The sequence below is a fragment of the Metopolophium dirhodum genome, chromosome 1, assembly GCF_019925205.1.
Source record: "Metopolophium dirhodum isolate CAU chromosome 1, ASM1992520v1, whole genome shotgun sequence".
Taxonomy (NCBI): domain Eukaryota; kingdom Metazoa; phylum Arthropoda; class Insecta; order Hemiptera; family Aphididae; genus Metopolophium; species Metopolophium dirhodum.
The window spans coordinates 31,079,888-31,098,593 of NC_083560.1; the positions used below are offsets into that span (position 1 = coordinate 31,079,888).

At 27.7% G+C, this 18,706-nt stretch overlaps 1 pseudogene; it reads left to right on the forward strand.

Moving 5' to 3' along the window:
• Nucleotides 1-14,229: 14,229 nt before the first annotated feature.
• LOC132934750 (kelch-like protein 2) lies at nucleotides 14,230-18,001 on the forward strand (annotated as a pseudogene).
• Nucleotides 18,002-18,706: the final 705 nt, after the last annotated feature.

An 18,706-nucleotide genomic window follows, 5' to 3' on the forward strand; every position in this document is an offset into this window, starting at 1 on the left:
ATAAGAGATAAGATTTTTTTTTTTTTTGTTAAGCGGTTGTTACATACTTAGATTATTTTTTACATATTTCAATAAAAATAAGTACATATTTTGATTTTTTATTACAGTTAAATCCGTCCCCAACTCATAATAAAATTGAGATTATGATTAAAATGTTGATAACTATTTCATTATTCACAAAAAAAATTGGAAACCGGTATACAAAACCAAAACCGAAATTTATTAATACCGATATTTCTAAGTTGAAAACGAAAAATTTAGAAACCATTATTCGAAACCGAAACCAAAACCGAAATTTCTTAATACCGGTACCTACTGCTAAGTTGAAACTGAAATCATAATATTTCAAAACTGGTATACAAAATCGAAACCGAAACCGAAATTATTTCAGTCGGTTTCAAGCCCTGGTATATAATGTGCTGGTAGAATCGTCAAATTATGTGACTATCACAATTCTCTGATTTTCATATCATGAAATACAAAAAATAAATTAAAAATTATTATAATACTTATGAAAATTTAAAAACATTAGAGATTTACTAAATATATCAAATCCCTGACAAAAACAGAAAATACCGAAGAAAGTTATTATAAATTATCAAATGTAACAGTAACGTGTTAAGTGTTAAGGCGTAGTTGTACTTTCTATTTTGTAATATTTGCTCTCGTTATTTTCAACTATAATTTTGTAATTTGTTTAAAATATGTTCAACACAACAATTTAAATCGGTCAATAATAAGAACTAGTGTTCATTTTTATCCTGTTCTTCGTGATACTCGCATGAGGGCACCATCGATAAATTTGGACCAACTAAAGGGCACCGCCGGCTAAAAAGGTTGGGAACGGCTGCGATAAACGATTTACGATAAAACGGTACTAGGCGAGTAAAGAGATTTCGAGGCGTCTGTAAGACGATAATTATTTATCGCCAACGCGCACTAACACACACACACAAATAATAGTGTGAAATACAAATTTCAAATCTATCGTTACTTCATATTGAAAGGGACTTAGCTAATATTATTAATTCTGAAGATATTCTTAATATATTTGCACAACAAATTAGGCGTTTAAACCTTATACTATCTAGTAATAATTAAAATTTAAAATGTTTTTATATATTTAATTCAAATACAAAATATGTAATAATACTATGTATGGTAGTATATTATTTATTTATATCTTACTTTAAAAGAATGGGCTTCTTTGTGCTTGTTTATTTTTTTCCTTTACATTTTTCTATAGTTATATTTGTAGGATATTATGTTCTGTATCCGAAACATTTTGCCTTTTTTCGAAGTAATACGCAAGAAGTTCTGACATATCACAAAAAAAAGATGCTATATACCCCCCCAAAAAAATTCATCACGCCTATGATTATACCACAATGATTATGTTAGCGCAGCGTCGTAATGTAAAAAATTCAGTTTTTCTCTACCACACTAACTTAACTTACCAGTGACCTACAGACATTATATTACAAGCATAATATTTAGGAATTCTATAGATAACGTAAAACAATATAGATACATTAACGCTAACGAGTAGTTTTTGAGTTATTTAACTTTTTGTACAAAGGGTAACGATAATAATATGTCCATTATAGTAAGTTTGGAAGACGATAATTATTATTCATCGCTAGCACGCACATAGCACACATCTATCCATACACACACACACACACACTTACACAATATAATGTATATTTATTACACATAATAAAGTTATAATGTATAATATTATATTATAGTATTATATCATTACCACAATGATTATGTTAATAATAAATATTATAAATATGGTCAATGTAGGCATTGACTTTATTAAAATATAATATTATTATGATTTCGTGTTTTTTTTCCATCCATGTATAATTCACACGTATCGAATATTTTATTAAAAATGTAATATATCTGTACCACAAAAATCAACTAACGCAAGTCCATTTTTTGAAATTTTGAGTAAATTATATACTCAGAATAATAATATAGTTTTTGTGATCTTTTTAATGGTATTAAAACGTAAGTCATGTATACAATAATTGCATAAATGGCAAGAAGTATACTGACTTAAGTCATAAACTATGATAGTTGTATAGAACGTATGTCCAGCGTTTACATAAGAAAAGTAATAAAAAAGGTGGGTAAGTGGATGTCGCTCTGTTGTACAGTAGGTTACAAGTGGGTCACTGTAATGGATGATGTTAAATTAATATAATATCATTGTATAAGAAAAACGATTCTGAGCGAAAACGGTCAGTCAGCCCATGATATTACTAAGTATATTTAATGATATTATTGTGAATAAAGTAATTTATACATTTACTTATTTACGTGGAACCTTGTTTTAAATTTTCAATCCTTAGCTATGAAAGTTGAGAATTTTATAAATTTTTAACTGCAAAATAATTAATAATTTTAAATTTGATAAATGTTGTCAATATTTTTAATGTTTTTCAACTGCTATTGTAACAATAACCTAGGAGCCTTTCATTAAATTTTAAAGCTTTTTTAACCAACAAACAAAATTGTATTGATACTTATAGAAAAAAAAACTAAAAAAAATGGAAACTGCAAATGTCCGTAAACAGCTCAAAATAAGTCAAAATATTTGGAAAATGTTATGGTGTATAGAAAATGTTAGTATACACATTCAGTCAAAATTTCATTTTTACTTTTGACCCCCAAAGTACCAACTAGATTCACTTTCCTATCAGAAATGTTACTGTGGAAGAATATTCAAGCATTTTTACTGTCCTAAATTGTGATGACAAACACAAAAATTAAAAAATTAAAAATTAAAAAAAAAATAAAAAAAACACACATTATTATAAAATCAATACATTCATCCCTTTGCTCAGAATCTAAAATTGTATTTCATACGTACCTATAATTTGTTATTACAATAAACATTGCATCTGCGTACTTACCTATTATAGTAAAACTATCGGTGATTTTTGGGTTTCCTATCAACTACTTATGAAAAATCTTGTTTATTGTATTTTTTATTTGTATCGGCATTTGCATTTTAAAAAATAAATCTAGGATTCGTATGGTTTTTAAAGATGATTGTTTTCATCTGGTACTGAACCTTGGCCTCACGTAAAGTTGCTTTAATATGCCGCATTTGCAAGGCTGGGCTAATTAACGATTTTTTTTTTTGACATGTTGAGTTAAGTTACTTTAAAATAATTAAGTTAAGTTAAGTTAAAAGTTACTCGTATTTTTTTTGTTAACTCGTTAAGTTAAGAGTTAACTTTGGAGAAAAAAGTAACTTAACTTAGTATAAAGTTAAAATTTGGTAATTTGCAAAAATAAAAATTCCAGACACATAATATGGTTTATTAGATAGTTTTTCTTTACATTCAAGAAAATTCCTGGGGTAATTTAAAATTTTACATCAAAGTAAAAACCATTAAAAAATTTCCATTATTCTTCGGACAAAAATTAACTTAATTTAGATACTTTTGAAATAAAATTAACTTGAAGTAAACACGTTAATCTTGAAAAAAGAGTAACTTATTTATTAAAAAGTTAATTTGAAAAAAAAAGTAACGAGTTAATGAACTTAACGTTTTAACTTAATCTTAACTTTTAACAAGTTATTATATAATATTAGTATAGTATAATAATAATTAATAATATAAACTTTGTTATCTAAAATTCAAACCATGTAAATAAGTAACGATTTTATTGATCGAATGTGTTTAATACAGTGATGTTTACGTTTTAAAAAATGTGTACAAATACTAAATTCTGGACGTCTATATGAATAGTAATGGTCTTAAACACTATCAAAATAGTACATTAGTAGGTACCTAAATATTATTATAATTATTACACACTTAAGATCATTTAAAATAAATAGTCACTTGATTTTAACATTTACTTTCGCAATTTTTTCAATCGTATTTATTTAGTAAATCCAAATGTATAGTTTTATTAATATACCTAAAAGTTTTTTTTTTCCCCCGTCGAGTGGATAAAATGATTATTCGGTTGCGCGCCGTTGTACTCAATTTGTATTCCAAATACGTACTAATATAATAATTGATAAAAAAAACGATTGGTTTCATTGTAGTCGCCCATTATTGTTTTTGAGCAGTATAATAGAAGTAAGAACACGAGGTAATAATATATTATGCATTTTCATTTAATATCTAGTAAATTGTATATTGTCTTGCTAAATAAAATTATTATTATTATCATTATTATTATTATTAAAACAGCTGAGCAATATTTTGAATGCACAATGCTAGTTTTATAAAAACAGTATTGAACAACATAATTATATGGCCGGTGGGCGGTGGTATTTATCGTGATTCACTACTACCGATGTCACCTGAAATACTATACACATATTTTACGGCTTATACGATCATAATCATTACAAACGTAATTTTGAATATAAATGCACAATTTTCCTGGTTCGAAACACTTCTTATTGAACATCGGTGATCTGTGTTTTCGGTAATACCGTAGATACCGGTAGTAAACAAATACCGGTAACATAACTTGAAATACAGCCAGCCCTAGCATACGTAATGTTTGAAATGCACTTAAATTATTCGTTTTCAGCTGATAGAAAGATTTGACTAGGTACTATAGTATATAATTGAACAGTAAACCATATTTTGGACGTTGCCCCAGCCCCACCCGTGGAAAATTTGACTTTCCGGGAAAATCGTTAGAGCAGTAATTATGAAAACGTGGTCAGGAATTGGTAGGAATCGAGTACTAATTATTGGCGCAAAAAAATTTCAAAAGTCAAATTTGGGGAGGGGGTAATGTACTTATATTTTGGCTCGGCGACCAAGGCGTCCAAGATAATAATTGATAGGATATCAAGGAATGATGCCCATAGATCCACATAGAATGGGGTGTGCTCCTCGTGTGAAAACGGACGTCCTATTGTATAATATATAAACATTAAAATACACTATTTTTATATGATTGTTATTCGTAGTTCTAGGATTGATATATTGGAAAATAAATAGTAATTATTTTGTAATTATTAAATAATTTAAAAAATCAATAAAAATAAGTAAAAAATATAGGAATAAATAATTTAAATAAAACATTTCTAGTCAGTGAATAATACGTAATTTAAAAAAGGGTTATTAAGTGAAATAGTTTTAAGGTATTGTAAAGGGGTTATAATTTCATTTTTAAGTTGTTTATCAATAAATTTCTGTTTTTTCAAATACTTTGCTCTGAATTTTACAGGTATTAAATTATGACTTGACGTTATTTTTATGTATGTATCTGTTTGATATTGTTTTAAAATATTTAGAAATCGATGAATATTGGGATGAGATGTGTAGAAAAACGAGTTAAATGTTGAATGAAAGCTTTCACAAGCGTTTTTAGTACGCTGCATTTAGTACTGCTCATTTCAGCCCACATTCAGGCGGAAAATGTGAATATTTGAAAAAAAAACTCCGACGCTCGACGTTATTGCCCAAAATGTTGTGGAAACGATATTTAAACTTATCAATAATACAGATTTCTTTATTTTGTTTCCCTAACAATGGTAATTATTTTGAATTTTCGATATAAACTATAAGTTTTAATGTATCTCTCAACTCTAAGGCACTTGACGTACTAAATCGCTACGTGATCGTAAATCGATAAGAGTACTAGCCTTAATATAAAATGTTCGTAAACTCATTAAGTAAAAACTAATTCTTGTTTAAATATACCGGCACACAAATATATTAGATTTAATATGTCAATGTAGGTATGTGTCTAATTAACGCTTACCTACTGTACAATAATATGCAATCAAAACTCAGAAAAAATCGTTTACCTGAGTCTGGGACGCAATCGACAAACCTCGGTCAAAACTGACCACGTGTTGTGAGTAAGGGTGATAAACATTATGAAATATTATGTTTTACCTACGCGAAGCCTATATTGCTCTAATTCGGGCATTTATTATTACTGGTTAGGTGGAAAGGCGATAATTATTATAGAATCCAACTGATGGCAAATATGTACTATACCCATAAGTGGATATTAACAACTAATTGAGTAACTATACTTAAAAGGTTAATTTGTTTTTAAACTTAACTAGTTAGTTGATATTTGTATTACCTTAGAACTTAACCACCTTAAATTATTGTTGAAATAACTTGGATTTTTTAGTTGAATTAAAATTTGATCTATCGAGATAGTTTTTTGTTTTAATGGTTTTATACATTGATCATAGCTGAATACCAGGATCAAAACAAAATTATAGAATGATAGTAATACGACTTAATACTATAATTTCTGTCATGTTTATCGATAAAATAATATTAGGTATATAGGCATATAAGGGTTGGCACAAAATACTTTTATGTGGTCCAAGTGTTTATAAAAAGTAGATCTGTTAACTTATTTTAAGTTGAGTTAACTTCTAACTTGTTAATGTTTTGTTCACTTAAATTATCTCGAGTTAATTATTCTCATTAATTTGCACACCTTTTTTTTGGCATAACTATATTAAACATAACGATCAATATTGTAGGACACGCCGAATTTAAATAAAATTATTGAAAACGAGAAAGCAATAATTGCTATAATTTTAGCAATAATTATCAACAACTAGCTGATCCCGCTGGCACTTCATTGCCCGTTAAATGTACCAATTCTATATGACTCAAACTTTGTTCAATTCGTTATTTATTATTCGGTGTATGATGTATGGTGTTCAAAATTTATCTTAACTTTTCTGTTGCCTGGAATAAAAATTCTGATTCGCAGCAGTATATTATCAGGTAGGCAATCTACCTGCGGTAGATCGCGGACCCCGTGCTGTTTGTACGTAAGTGTATGATTTAACCCTAAAGTATCAAAATTGTACCAAGTTTGTCATTTTTACTTAATTCTACCTACGGAGGATTAATATAATTAATTGATACAAAAGCCTCACGCAACCGTACTAAAATCCAATGAATAGTTTTTCCCAGAATACTAATCTACACACAAACATTCATTTTTATCTATATCTATACTAATATATAAAATTATAGCGTTTGTTTGTGTGTTTGGGATAAACTCCGAAACTACTGAACCGATTTCGAAAATTCTTTCACCAATACAAAGCCACATTCTTTGAGAGTGTCATAGCCTCATAGGTTAATTTAAAAAGGGAAGTGATCACCCCCGGTATGTGCTCAAACAGGAATTTTGAGATTTACGATAGAAATTTTTGTTTTTTAATGGTTGCTATGGGTTATATATAAAAATAATTGTGTAGACGTTGTTGTTGTTTTTGGCCATGTCACCAGGTGTGCACTTATGAGGTCATAACTCTGGAACCACTTATCCCACAGCGTACAAACTACACATAAACCATCTACATATCAATCTTAATATGTCCTGAAATTGGTTTGATAGATCTTGAGTTATTAAATGTATTCAAAATGTACACTTATTTTATATATATATATATAGATTATTGTCCATAATCACATAATAATAAAAATATTGTATAGTGCTCAAATTATATTGAAGTACAACTGTTTATTTATACTTTTTGTAACAAATCGATGGCTAAGTAGCCAAAAGCTATAGGTAAAATTTTTCTCAAAAATATTGTTTTATAAGTCTGTTGGGTTAATCTGGGTCGTATTTTCAATTCGGTAAAAAATTAAAAGTCAAATATCATAATTAAAACATGATTAATGTATACATTAATTTTTGTGTGTTTAGCGCAAAATAGGTTTTAGATTCTGAGCGAAGCGATGAATGTATTGATTTTACAATGATGTGTGTGTTAATATGTAAAACGCGAATATTCGGTGGAAATTTCTAGTGTCTATAACTATTTGTTTTTGAGTTATATATAAAAAGATAAAATTGGTTTTGCGTATGCATTTTTTTTCACTTTTTTTTTTATTTTTAAAGATGCTTTCAAAAACTACTGGGAATTTTCGATTTTGATCACTCAAAGGTATGAACTAGATTCACTTTTCTATCAGAAATTGTAAATAATATTTATAACTTATTAATATTCCATACGGCATCTTCCACAGATACCTCCATATAAGTTCTTCTACGTCGTTAGTCATATTAATAATAAATTAATTTTTATTATAAAAGATAATAATATGAAAATATTAACTTGATTTAAAAACTCAATTTTCAAAACTAGGTATACTAAATTAATATAATATCAACAATATTGATACTTTGATCATTCAAACACCGATCACCAAAGTATCAATATTGTTGATATTATATTAATTTAGTATACCTAGTTTTGAAAATTGAGTTTTTAAATCAAGTAAATATTTTCATATTATTATCTTTTATAATAAAAATTAATTTATTATTAATATGACTAACGACTAACATTCGCGCCGGAAATCGCGCAGTGTGTATAAATCCAGTGAAAACAATACGTTTAATTTTAGCCACCCGCACTGAATGTTTGCCTGAAATTGAACAAGACCGATTTCTTGCTATTGCTCGCCACTTGTATCCAAGTGATTATTTATGTGTGAATACCGTGATTTATGTATAGCTGTTTAATATTGGTCAAATGTTCGCGGTGGTTTAAAATTGCGTCCGCCGTGTGAAACCACATTAAAGATAAAAACTAATATTATATTGTATTATTAAGTCGCTTATGGGGGTAACATTAGTCGCCCGTATGAAGACATCGATGCCACAAATTATATTCATAAATCAAAATACCTATTCATTACTCATTACTAAAAAATAATAATTATTATAGATTTGTTGAATAGTAATATTATATCTATAAATGGTGATTACTATTCAAGTGACTATCACTTATTTTAATAAGTAATACCTCATAAACACATTTTTTTTTTATTTACTTAACTTATTAACCGTTAACTTAATTTAAACTTAATTGATTTATTAAAAATGTCTATTAATTAACTTTTAATTTGATTGAAAAAAAAAATACTTAACTTAACTTAAATAAAGTTAAAAAATATCATAGTTTTAATTTTATATTCCAAAGCAGAATATTTGTCTAAGTGTTTCGAAAAATATAAACCGAATTTAGGGCGAGTAATTTATGAGTTAAAGTATTTTAAGTTTTGATGAATGGAGTAGTGGACAAGCGTTTCGCAGAGAGCACCACTCCACTCCACTAAACAAACTCAAACTTTAATTACTTATAAATCATAAGCTAGTAACTACTTGCCCTAAATTCGATTTTTATGTTTCGAAATACTTAGACAAATTTACCACTGCCTACAACTAATAATAACATTTTCAAAACCATTTGCACTTCTTGAAAAAATAAGTGTTCAATGATAAAAGAATCACCCTGTATATATACGAACTCATAAAAATTGCACCCAACACTCGCAGTTGGTGTATTCGGGAAGCCAAATTTTAAAATTCTCAACAACTTTTAAAAGCGCCGGGAAAAACAACATAAAAATTAAGGAAAAACCGGAATTTTTACGCAAAATCGGTTTTCTACAAAATCGATTTTGGTTTTTAATGTAACTCTAAAAAAAATGAACGTATGTACATGAAATTTTCACTGGTAGCATTTTCCATAGACGATACAATTTTCAAAATATTTTAATGTGTTTTGAACTGTATACGGACATTTACAGTTTCCAATTTTAGATTCTGAGCTAGTGGTTTTAAAATTGTGTTAATTTTATTTTTTATACAACATTTTTACCAGAAGGAGTGCTTCGATTTCAACATAGTATCTTATAATTTAGAAAATTGGATCAAGATAGTTCTTTAAAGAGGTCATTTTTTGATATTCTCAATAGTTAACCTAACCTAACTTAACACATTGGTCATCACCATAGAATAATAGCAACGAATAAAAAATAATTTATTAATTAAAAATAACATTATAAAAATCCAGACTAATAATACAAGATTATTCATAAGTTTGTCTATCTTTATCGAAAAAAAAATGTCTACAACCAAATCAAATTAAATTTTTATGAGCGTTTGAAGTTCATATTTTTACAATATTGGATATTCACTCGATTTCTCATGTAGCGATTTTGTTATTTTGTTGTTATTCAAAAACTGTAGATACATGAAAATTTTACTGAATGTTTATATTCTCATATTATAGACACCATCAATGTTAGTTTTCAATTTTTTTTGGTTTTTTTTTCTATCATTGACAATAACATATTATTTGTTTGTCAATAATGTGTGAAAATGTAATGCAAGGCGTTTGATGTATTGTTACAATAGCAGTTAAAAAAATATTAAAAATTCATAGGCATACCTACATTTTTTTATAAGCATTTTAAGTTCGAATTTTGACAAAATGTATCAAATTTAAAATTTAATAATTATTTTTTTTTTATAAAATATTCATTTATAAATTACTTTATTCACAATAATATCATCAAATATAGTTAGTAATATCATAGGCTGATTGACCGTCTTCGCTCAGAATCGTTTTTCGTATACAATGATAAGTGATATTATATCACTGAATTCAAATTTAACACCATCCATTACAAAGACCCACTCGTAACCTTCTGTAGAGCAGAGCGACACCCACTTACCTACCTTTTTTGTATTTGAAGATTATTTCTTCGGCCGTAATTCATTTGCGCATCGTCTGTTTACCTGCACTTAAATTGAATATATTATAAAGTATTTCAAAAATATAAAGTACTGTTAATGTAGGTTTGCCTACACGAATAACGTTATTTTATGTTAAATGTACCTACGTCTATGGTTTATTTTTAATCATTAATTATAATTATTAATCGATATTATATTATATTTAATGAATTTGGATTATTTTATATCATTGAATCCAAATTGAAAACATGTGTTACTCCTTACAGACACCTACTGTACAGCAAATGCACTTGCCAACTTTTGTGTGAAAATATCTATCTACGCCACTGATAGTAAGCCATCAAATCGGAAATTCGAATTTAAATTTAAAATATGACAACGTAAAAACGATTTAACTTCTTCAAACTCTCGAGCTCTACAAAAGTCTTATTTGAGTGTGTACCAGATAACGGATGTCGGGATGTATGATAGGTAATAGTATTATGATATAGTATAGCTATACAGATTGAGATAATAAATAATACTATTAGGTACATTAAAATAGGCGTTCGTGTTATTTAAAACTGTTGGTCTTTTTTATCGCTTAACCTAATTAATCTCGAATAACCTCATAAGTAGGACTAACTGAAGCGGAATCGGAGATTAATAGGTATACACCTATATAACCTATATAAAATCCGCGATAATAAAATTGATTATTTGGTTTAAAATGTGTTGTTCCTATAAGTACCTACACGATTTTATAATACATAGTTTCCATTCGATAATCACTTTGGGCAAGAAAATAATTGTATAATATTAATATGATTCATATTATTATATTGAAATGTGAACTTAGACCTTGTAACACTGCCGACCGTGCAGCGTATAATAAAGTACTATGTACAATTAATATTATACACAACAACAGCTTCAAATTCACCGAGATAATTGTATATTTTTTAAACATGTTTCCTTACATTATACGACCGTTTTAATTGATGACAATACACTATACAGGTATATTGTACAACGCATAATAATTTTTTATATTATATTCTACTATCGAGATGTTTCATATTTAACGTCCGTCAGATACCTATCCAAAATCGAATGAAAACACAATTATTGAATCACCATAAACGGCACAAACATTATGGTAGATAATATATCTTTGGTGTATAGTATAAATGTCTTAAGTCAACAATTGACAATTTTCGCTTATTGTATTATTGGAATCCACCATTTTTGTATTTTGTTTGTACACATCACGTAAGTCAAAACTATAAAAATTCACTAACAGTGAAATTTGTTTTGGTCCAAACATTTTAAGTCACATTATATTAGGTACAAAACACGTATGTATAGAATTTGAGAATCTGACAGAAATAATTTTAAAATGGTCTTAATATCTGAAGTCGAGTTTAGTAATAATTTTAAATACATGTCTTGATAGCGTAAGTCATATCAAATAAAAATCCAATTATCTTAAAGTAATTAAAAATAATGACCAATTGATTTTAAAGTTCTACTTAGTAGTTAACATATAAGATTTGATACATTGAGTAGGTATTAAATTTAATTATTTATCAGCCCAGATATTATATTGTCAACGATGTTGAATGATTTTTCGATGTTTTGCTTTATTTTCCTGAAAACTAGTAATTTTTGAATAAGGACATATTTTATACTATAAACCACTACCTATTATTATTATATACAATGTGACACGCAAAATACTCGTTTATCCTGAAAACACAGAAAATATTTATTACATATTATTCATATTATTCAGAGGTGAAAAACAATATAAATAACAATAACATAATTTATTTTTGATATAATAAAATAATATTTGTTTTTATCTCGTGCTGTAATTTAGTAAAATGCTGTTAGTTGATAAATTAATAATTATAAAAATTGTTCAATAATTTGATTGTAATTAAATTGGAAATAATTGTTTGATTGTTTCAAATGGGACTGAATTTATAAATAATCTAAAAAAAAAAAAGGTATAATTATTTTTAAATTTAAATACATTAGATATCATTCATCTTTTACATAATTAAAATATGATGAGCAATTCTATTAATTTGTAATATTTAAAATGTCCATTAGGAAATGGTGAATATGAAAATATTAGATATAAAAACATATAGATGTTTCTTATCATAATTTGCGTTTAGGATTTTAAATTATTTAAAGTAAAATAATAAAACGTATTTTAAGGTTTTTTTTATAGCATAATAAGAGTCTATCCATATATAATCTATTTATCTATCTCATAGTTTAAAACTTTTAAGAACCTTCCACTCAATAGGCGTGTACAAGTAAAATGCTAAAAATTAAAAATAAATAAATAAAATTATAAATAGGCAATATAAGTAGTATGCCATAGTAGTATCACATAGTATGCCTATGATAATAATAATAATATTCGCGCGAGAATTAAATAGTAGATTTTTATGAGCGAGGCGAAAACCAACGGTGGAAGGGAACATGAATAATAATATTTTAGGTAGGCGCCTGTAGCTTTATTCATTATGATAATGTGTTGCGATAAATGTTAATATAATATAAATATAATACGTACCTACCTACTATATTATAATTTATAATCACGTGTCTGATGTGTTTTCGCATCCGATGGGACGATGTCTTAATTTATTTATTTATTTATTTTTAACTGGTCAGGTAATCTGAACGCGCTGTATAGCAGCTCTCCGAAAACTGCCTATTATCAAATTACATACTATTATTATTACGTGAGCATAATATACTATATAGGTATAATGCGCGTTGCAGTAGGTAGGCTGAATTTCGATTTAGTGTTTTTTTTACGGCATGCGAAGGACGTAATATTATATTACACCCATTTTTAATGATTTTCTATCAGAAATAATAGAACACACTCATTATACGGCTCGTTAATAGGAGTCCATTATAGTTGTCACTAGTCGATCGCAGGATTCGGTACTATTATAGTATATGCACGATACCATTTGCTCGGCACGAATTCCGATCTCGACCTACATCTAAGGTTGACGCCCGAATTATACTGTTAGTGACAAAAGAATTTTCGGCGTTTTACGAACAATTTAAAAAACCAGAAGAACTTGATATATAAAAATCGCCTCTCCTTTTAATAATAAAATAGGAAGGTATCGAGAGTTACGCGAAAACGATAACGCTCGAAAATGTTCACTGCCCAAGCAGAAACATTTGAACGCCGTATTTACGTATAAGATGTTTTCACATTAAAAACAAAAAGTCGTCCACCGGAGATCGCATCGGTATTTATTATAAAATTGACAAACAAATTAAACTAAAAAAAAAAATATTACCTACCTCCATGGAAAATTCGCTCGGCAAGAATTGTTATCTCGACCTACCTCCAAGGTTGACGCCCAGCCCGACGTCCGAATAAATCGTGCTTATAGATCTTTATTATTTCTCAACTGTTATTATAACTACTTATGAGAACTTTATATTGTCCTTATATAGTATATTTTATAAAAGGACAGAAGGAACAAATAAAACCCAACGGTGTGACGGCGTAAATAATAATTAATAAATAACAGAGAAATAATATAAAATGGTCCACACCGATATGCAACGATACGAAACGTTCCGGGTAACTTTTTATTCTGTAACTGTTTGATTAAGTTGACGTGGATGTTGTTTATCAATATTTTCCTCAATTTTATTATCATATTGAAAAATAAAAACACATCGGTTTAGTTTTTCGTGTCGTACTTTCGTGTAATTTCTTTAAAAGGTATGTATTCATTGATTTATTACATTATATTATATGAATAAGACAAAAATGCCTATTCTGAGCAATAATTACTCTTATAAAACTTTGCGTTTAGATATTTTTATTAAATATTTAACCTGAAATGTATACGTGAAATTCGTGACGGGGCACAATGAGACACATTTTTCTTGTCTTACGCCGTGTCCAAAGTAAATCCGGCAAGTAAGGCGAGTGCGTGCGATTTATATTCCGACGGTGCTGTTCCAATTGCGTCCGATGCGGCGAAATGGCGAAATACAAGCTGTTTTGTTTTTCGACGCATCGGACGCATTTACTTTGGACACGGCGTTATACTCTTTAAGAGCCGTTCATAATGGCTAGTTAAGTATCGGTTAAGACTATACTGCAGAAATCCATTGGTAATACTAAAGAAATTTGTCTGTTAATGTTATAAGACATTGTAAGAACAGCCCTTAATGTGTCACATCTAATGTGTTAAATTTTATTAAAATAAGGAATAGTTATTAATACATAGATAATTAATATTCTGTTAGGGCTAAGAACCGATTTTTGTTTAAAGGCATTCATACCTCGACTTAATATACAATTCGCAATGCAAAATACTAATGATATACCAAAATCCAGAAAATGTAAACCAGCCAAATTTTATAAAAAATCAACTTTCGTTGATATGTATGAAGGATTGCAATCCTTACGGAAGTAAGTGGTGGGTGATTTCAACTGCCAGATAAATATTAATAAAACATTTTTGTCTTTAGTAGTGAGATTTTTTGTGATATTAAACTTGAAACGGACGATCACAAAATAATAACTGCACATAAAGTGGTTTTATCAGCAGCTAGTCCGTATTTCCATGCTATGTTCACAAATTTTGCAAAAAGGAATCATGATCTTGTGGTAATAAGAAAGATTGATTATAACGGTTTACTACTCTTAGTAAACTTTATTTACACGGGGCAAATCGTGGTCACTGAAGAAAACGTCCAGGTAATAATAGATAAAGTTTAGTTTAATTATAGAAAACTAAATTATTTTAATTGTATATTGTTTATTTCTCAAGCACTTGTTACCAGCGGCAAATCTCTTGCAGTTACAAGAAGTTAAAGAGGCATGTTGTGATTTTTTACAGTCACAACTCTGCCCTACAAATTGTATTGGTATTAACGCTATGGCTGATTTACATAGCTGTACAAAATTGATAAGAAGTTCAGAATTTTATATACTTCAACATTTTTCGTACGAATTATAATTTATTATTAAGTTTCTATAAGGACGTTTTATTTATTATTGTATTATTTTGATTCTTAGAGATGTTTTTGGTGGTGACGAATTCCTATCCTTATCATCCGAACAAGTAATTAAGTTGATCTCCAATGACAAACTTACAGTTCCATCTGAAGAAAAAGTAGGCAAACTAAAATTGATTATTGTTATATTATATTATTGGGGAAGGAAATATTCAGTAACCTTCTAATATGTAATATTATGTAGTCTAATTAATATATTAGTATACTTATTGTTTTAGGTATTTGAAAGTGTTATCAGTTGGGTAAAATATGAATTGGGTTCAAGACAATGTATTTTACCCCAATTAATGGAACATGTACGTTTAGCATTAACATCGAAAAACTACTTATTAACAAAAGTAGCCAAGGATCCTCTTATAAAAAAATGTCTTAAATGTAGGTTTTCTCTTTAAGTATGCTTTAATTGTGAATTAATTTATATATTAGATATATATTTATGTATAATTTTTAAGGTAAACATTACGTATCGGAGGCATTAAAAACACTCAAAGGAAAAGAGCTTATTCCACAAAGCATCCGGAATAAACCCAGACATCAAGATAAAGTATGATTGTGTATAATTTATTTATGTTTCCAATATATTTAATAATTTAATTATAACAGGTTATATTAGTTGTTGGTGGAATTGAGTCGGGATTAAGTAATAGTTTAGAATATTTTGATCCAATCACGGACCAATGGCATTTTGGACCAGAATTGATTACAAAACATAGAAGACATAATCTAGTCGTAATTAAAGATAATTTTTGTATTTGATGTGGGTGGTTATGAAAATGGTTTATCACCTTATCGGTGTGTTCATGTACTAGATTTATCTTCCAAACCACTTTGTTGGCTACCAAGTGACGATATGTTAGTTGAACGACAATTTTTAGGAGTTGGTGCAATAAATGATAATATCTATGCCGTAAGTAATGTTGAATTTTAATTTATTAGTTTGATTGTTATTTCTGTGAAAAATCACGTACCAATATATTATGCATTTAATTTAAGGTAGGCGGATTAAATGATAGAGATGGAGATTTAAAAAGTGCCGAAGTTTTTGACTTCAATACTCAAGAATGGCGTATGATATCCAGTATGAATACTATGAGATCTTTATTTGCAGTTGGAGTCTTGAATGATCTTTTATATGTGGTAAACTTTTTTTATGATTTTAATTTTGTATTATATTTATAATAATAATAATTGGAACTAGAATAATAAAATTCTTGTGAAAGAATTGTGTAATATATTTACAAAATAAAATATTTCAATAGATTCAAAATTAAAATTGATAATAAGCTAATAACAATATTTGTATCTATACCTCATCAATTCAATTATTTAATAATTTCATCGAGAACTTAATCATTTTCATTGATCTTCAAACCTACCTACATAATGGAAGTAAAAAAACTCAAATAGAATTTTGTTACAGATTTATACTGAATGTAATACAAAAAGTATTATTATTCTCTTGCTTAATATGACCTTACTTATTAGTTTTTAATATTGTTAATATAATATACACAAAAAAAAATTAAACTTTATTAAACTTTGTTTATTATAAACATTGAATATAGCTTAATTAAGTTTTTTAACTACTTAACTTTAATTAGTTTTAGTCCTGAATGATCTTTTATATTTTCGGTAAACTAATGTTTTTTTATGATTTTAATTTTGTGTTATATTTTTTAAATATATAATATTTTTAATTTCTTAACATTTTCATACCTGTGTTATATTGAAATTAATAATTAATAATAGATACATTTTTGTAATTAAAAATAAAAATGCAATAATATTTTATTCCGGAATTTCTTTTAAGCGTGAGGTATTTTTATTCCACAATAATTTGTATTTATTAAATTTTGTAGGTAGGAGGTTTTGATCAATCATTACAGGCTTTAAACACTGTTGAGTGTTATAATCCCAGTATTGATATGTGGACACCTGTCGCAAACATGTGTGAACGTCGCAGTTGTGCCGGTGTAGGAGTTTTAAACGGTGAACTGTATGTTGTAAGCGGTCGTAATGAATCAAACCTTTTGAGAAGTGTTGAAAAATACAGACCAAGTACAGGTGTTTGGACAACTATTGCAGACATACTTTTACCTCGAAAATATGCAGGTAACTTTTTGTTGAATAAATGTTAACTATTTTATGAAACTTTTTTTTTATATATTTTGAATAAAATTTAATTTTTCATTGTAGATGTAGTCGCATTAGATGGTTTATTGTATGTCATCGGTGGAATGAACAATACTTCTGTTTTGAATTCTGTAGAATATTACAACCCAAACACCAATACCTGGGCCATGGTCACATCGAAAATGAATATGATGCACTTTTCACCTGGAGTAGTAGCCATTAATAGGCCAAAACATTTTTCAACTTGTTAGCATTCACTTTTTTTTTTTGGCACAATATATATATGTTTTACTATTTTGCATTATAGTTAACTTACTTTATGTATAGTGCATACAATACATGAATTTTTTTTTAATTTTTCAACTTTTATGTTCAATTTCTATAGCTAAGGTTGGACTTTTAAATTAGGGTTTCTCATTAATAGTTAATAATGCAACCGAAAAAACTTTAAAATATATACCCAAAGCAAATTTCTTCATAGATATTTTTACTTCAAATTTGAATCAAATTAGAAAGATATTTAAATCAGTATAACCAATAGTAAAAATAAATTACTTTCATAGAAATAATACCACAGATAATGTCGTATTATGTTCTAGGTAGTAGTACGCTCTACCGGCAACATTGTGACTGCCGTAATATGTGCACAACTGTTTTTCCCATTCTATACAGGAAAAATGTAAACAACATTATTTTCTCATAATAATAATACTCATAGTAACTTAAACTGGAATATTGTATTATTATGAATCTGTAATAAATTATTAAAATCGGGCTAGTGGGTAAAGCTCTGCTTTATATTAGGTAAAGAATTTGCTGTAAATTATAATAGATGGGTAAATTTTAATGCATTGTATAATAATATTATACAAAAACCAATTCTAAGTGAAGTTGGTCTGTCCACATATAATAATACCAAGTATACCTATATTTAATAATATTATTGTAATTAAAATATTTATTTTAC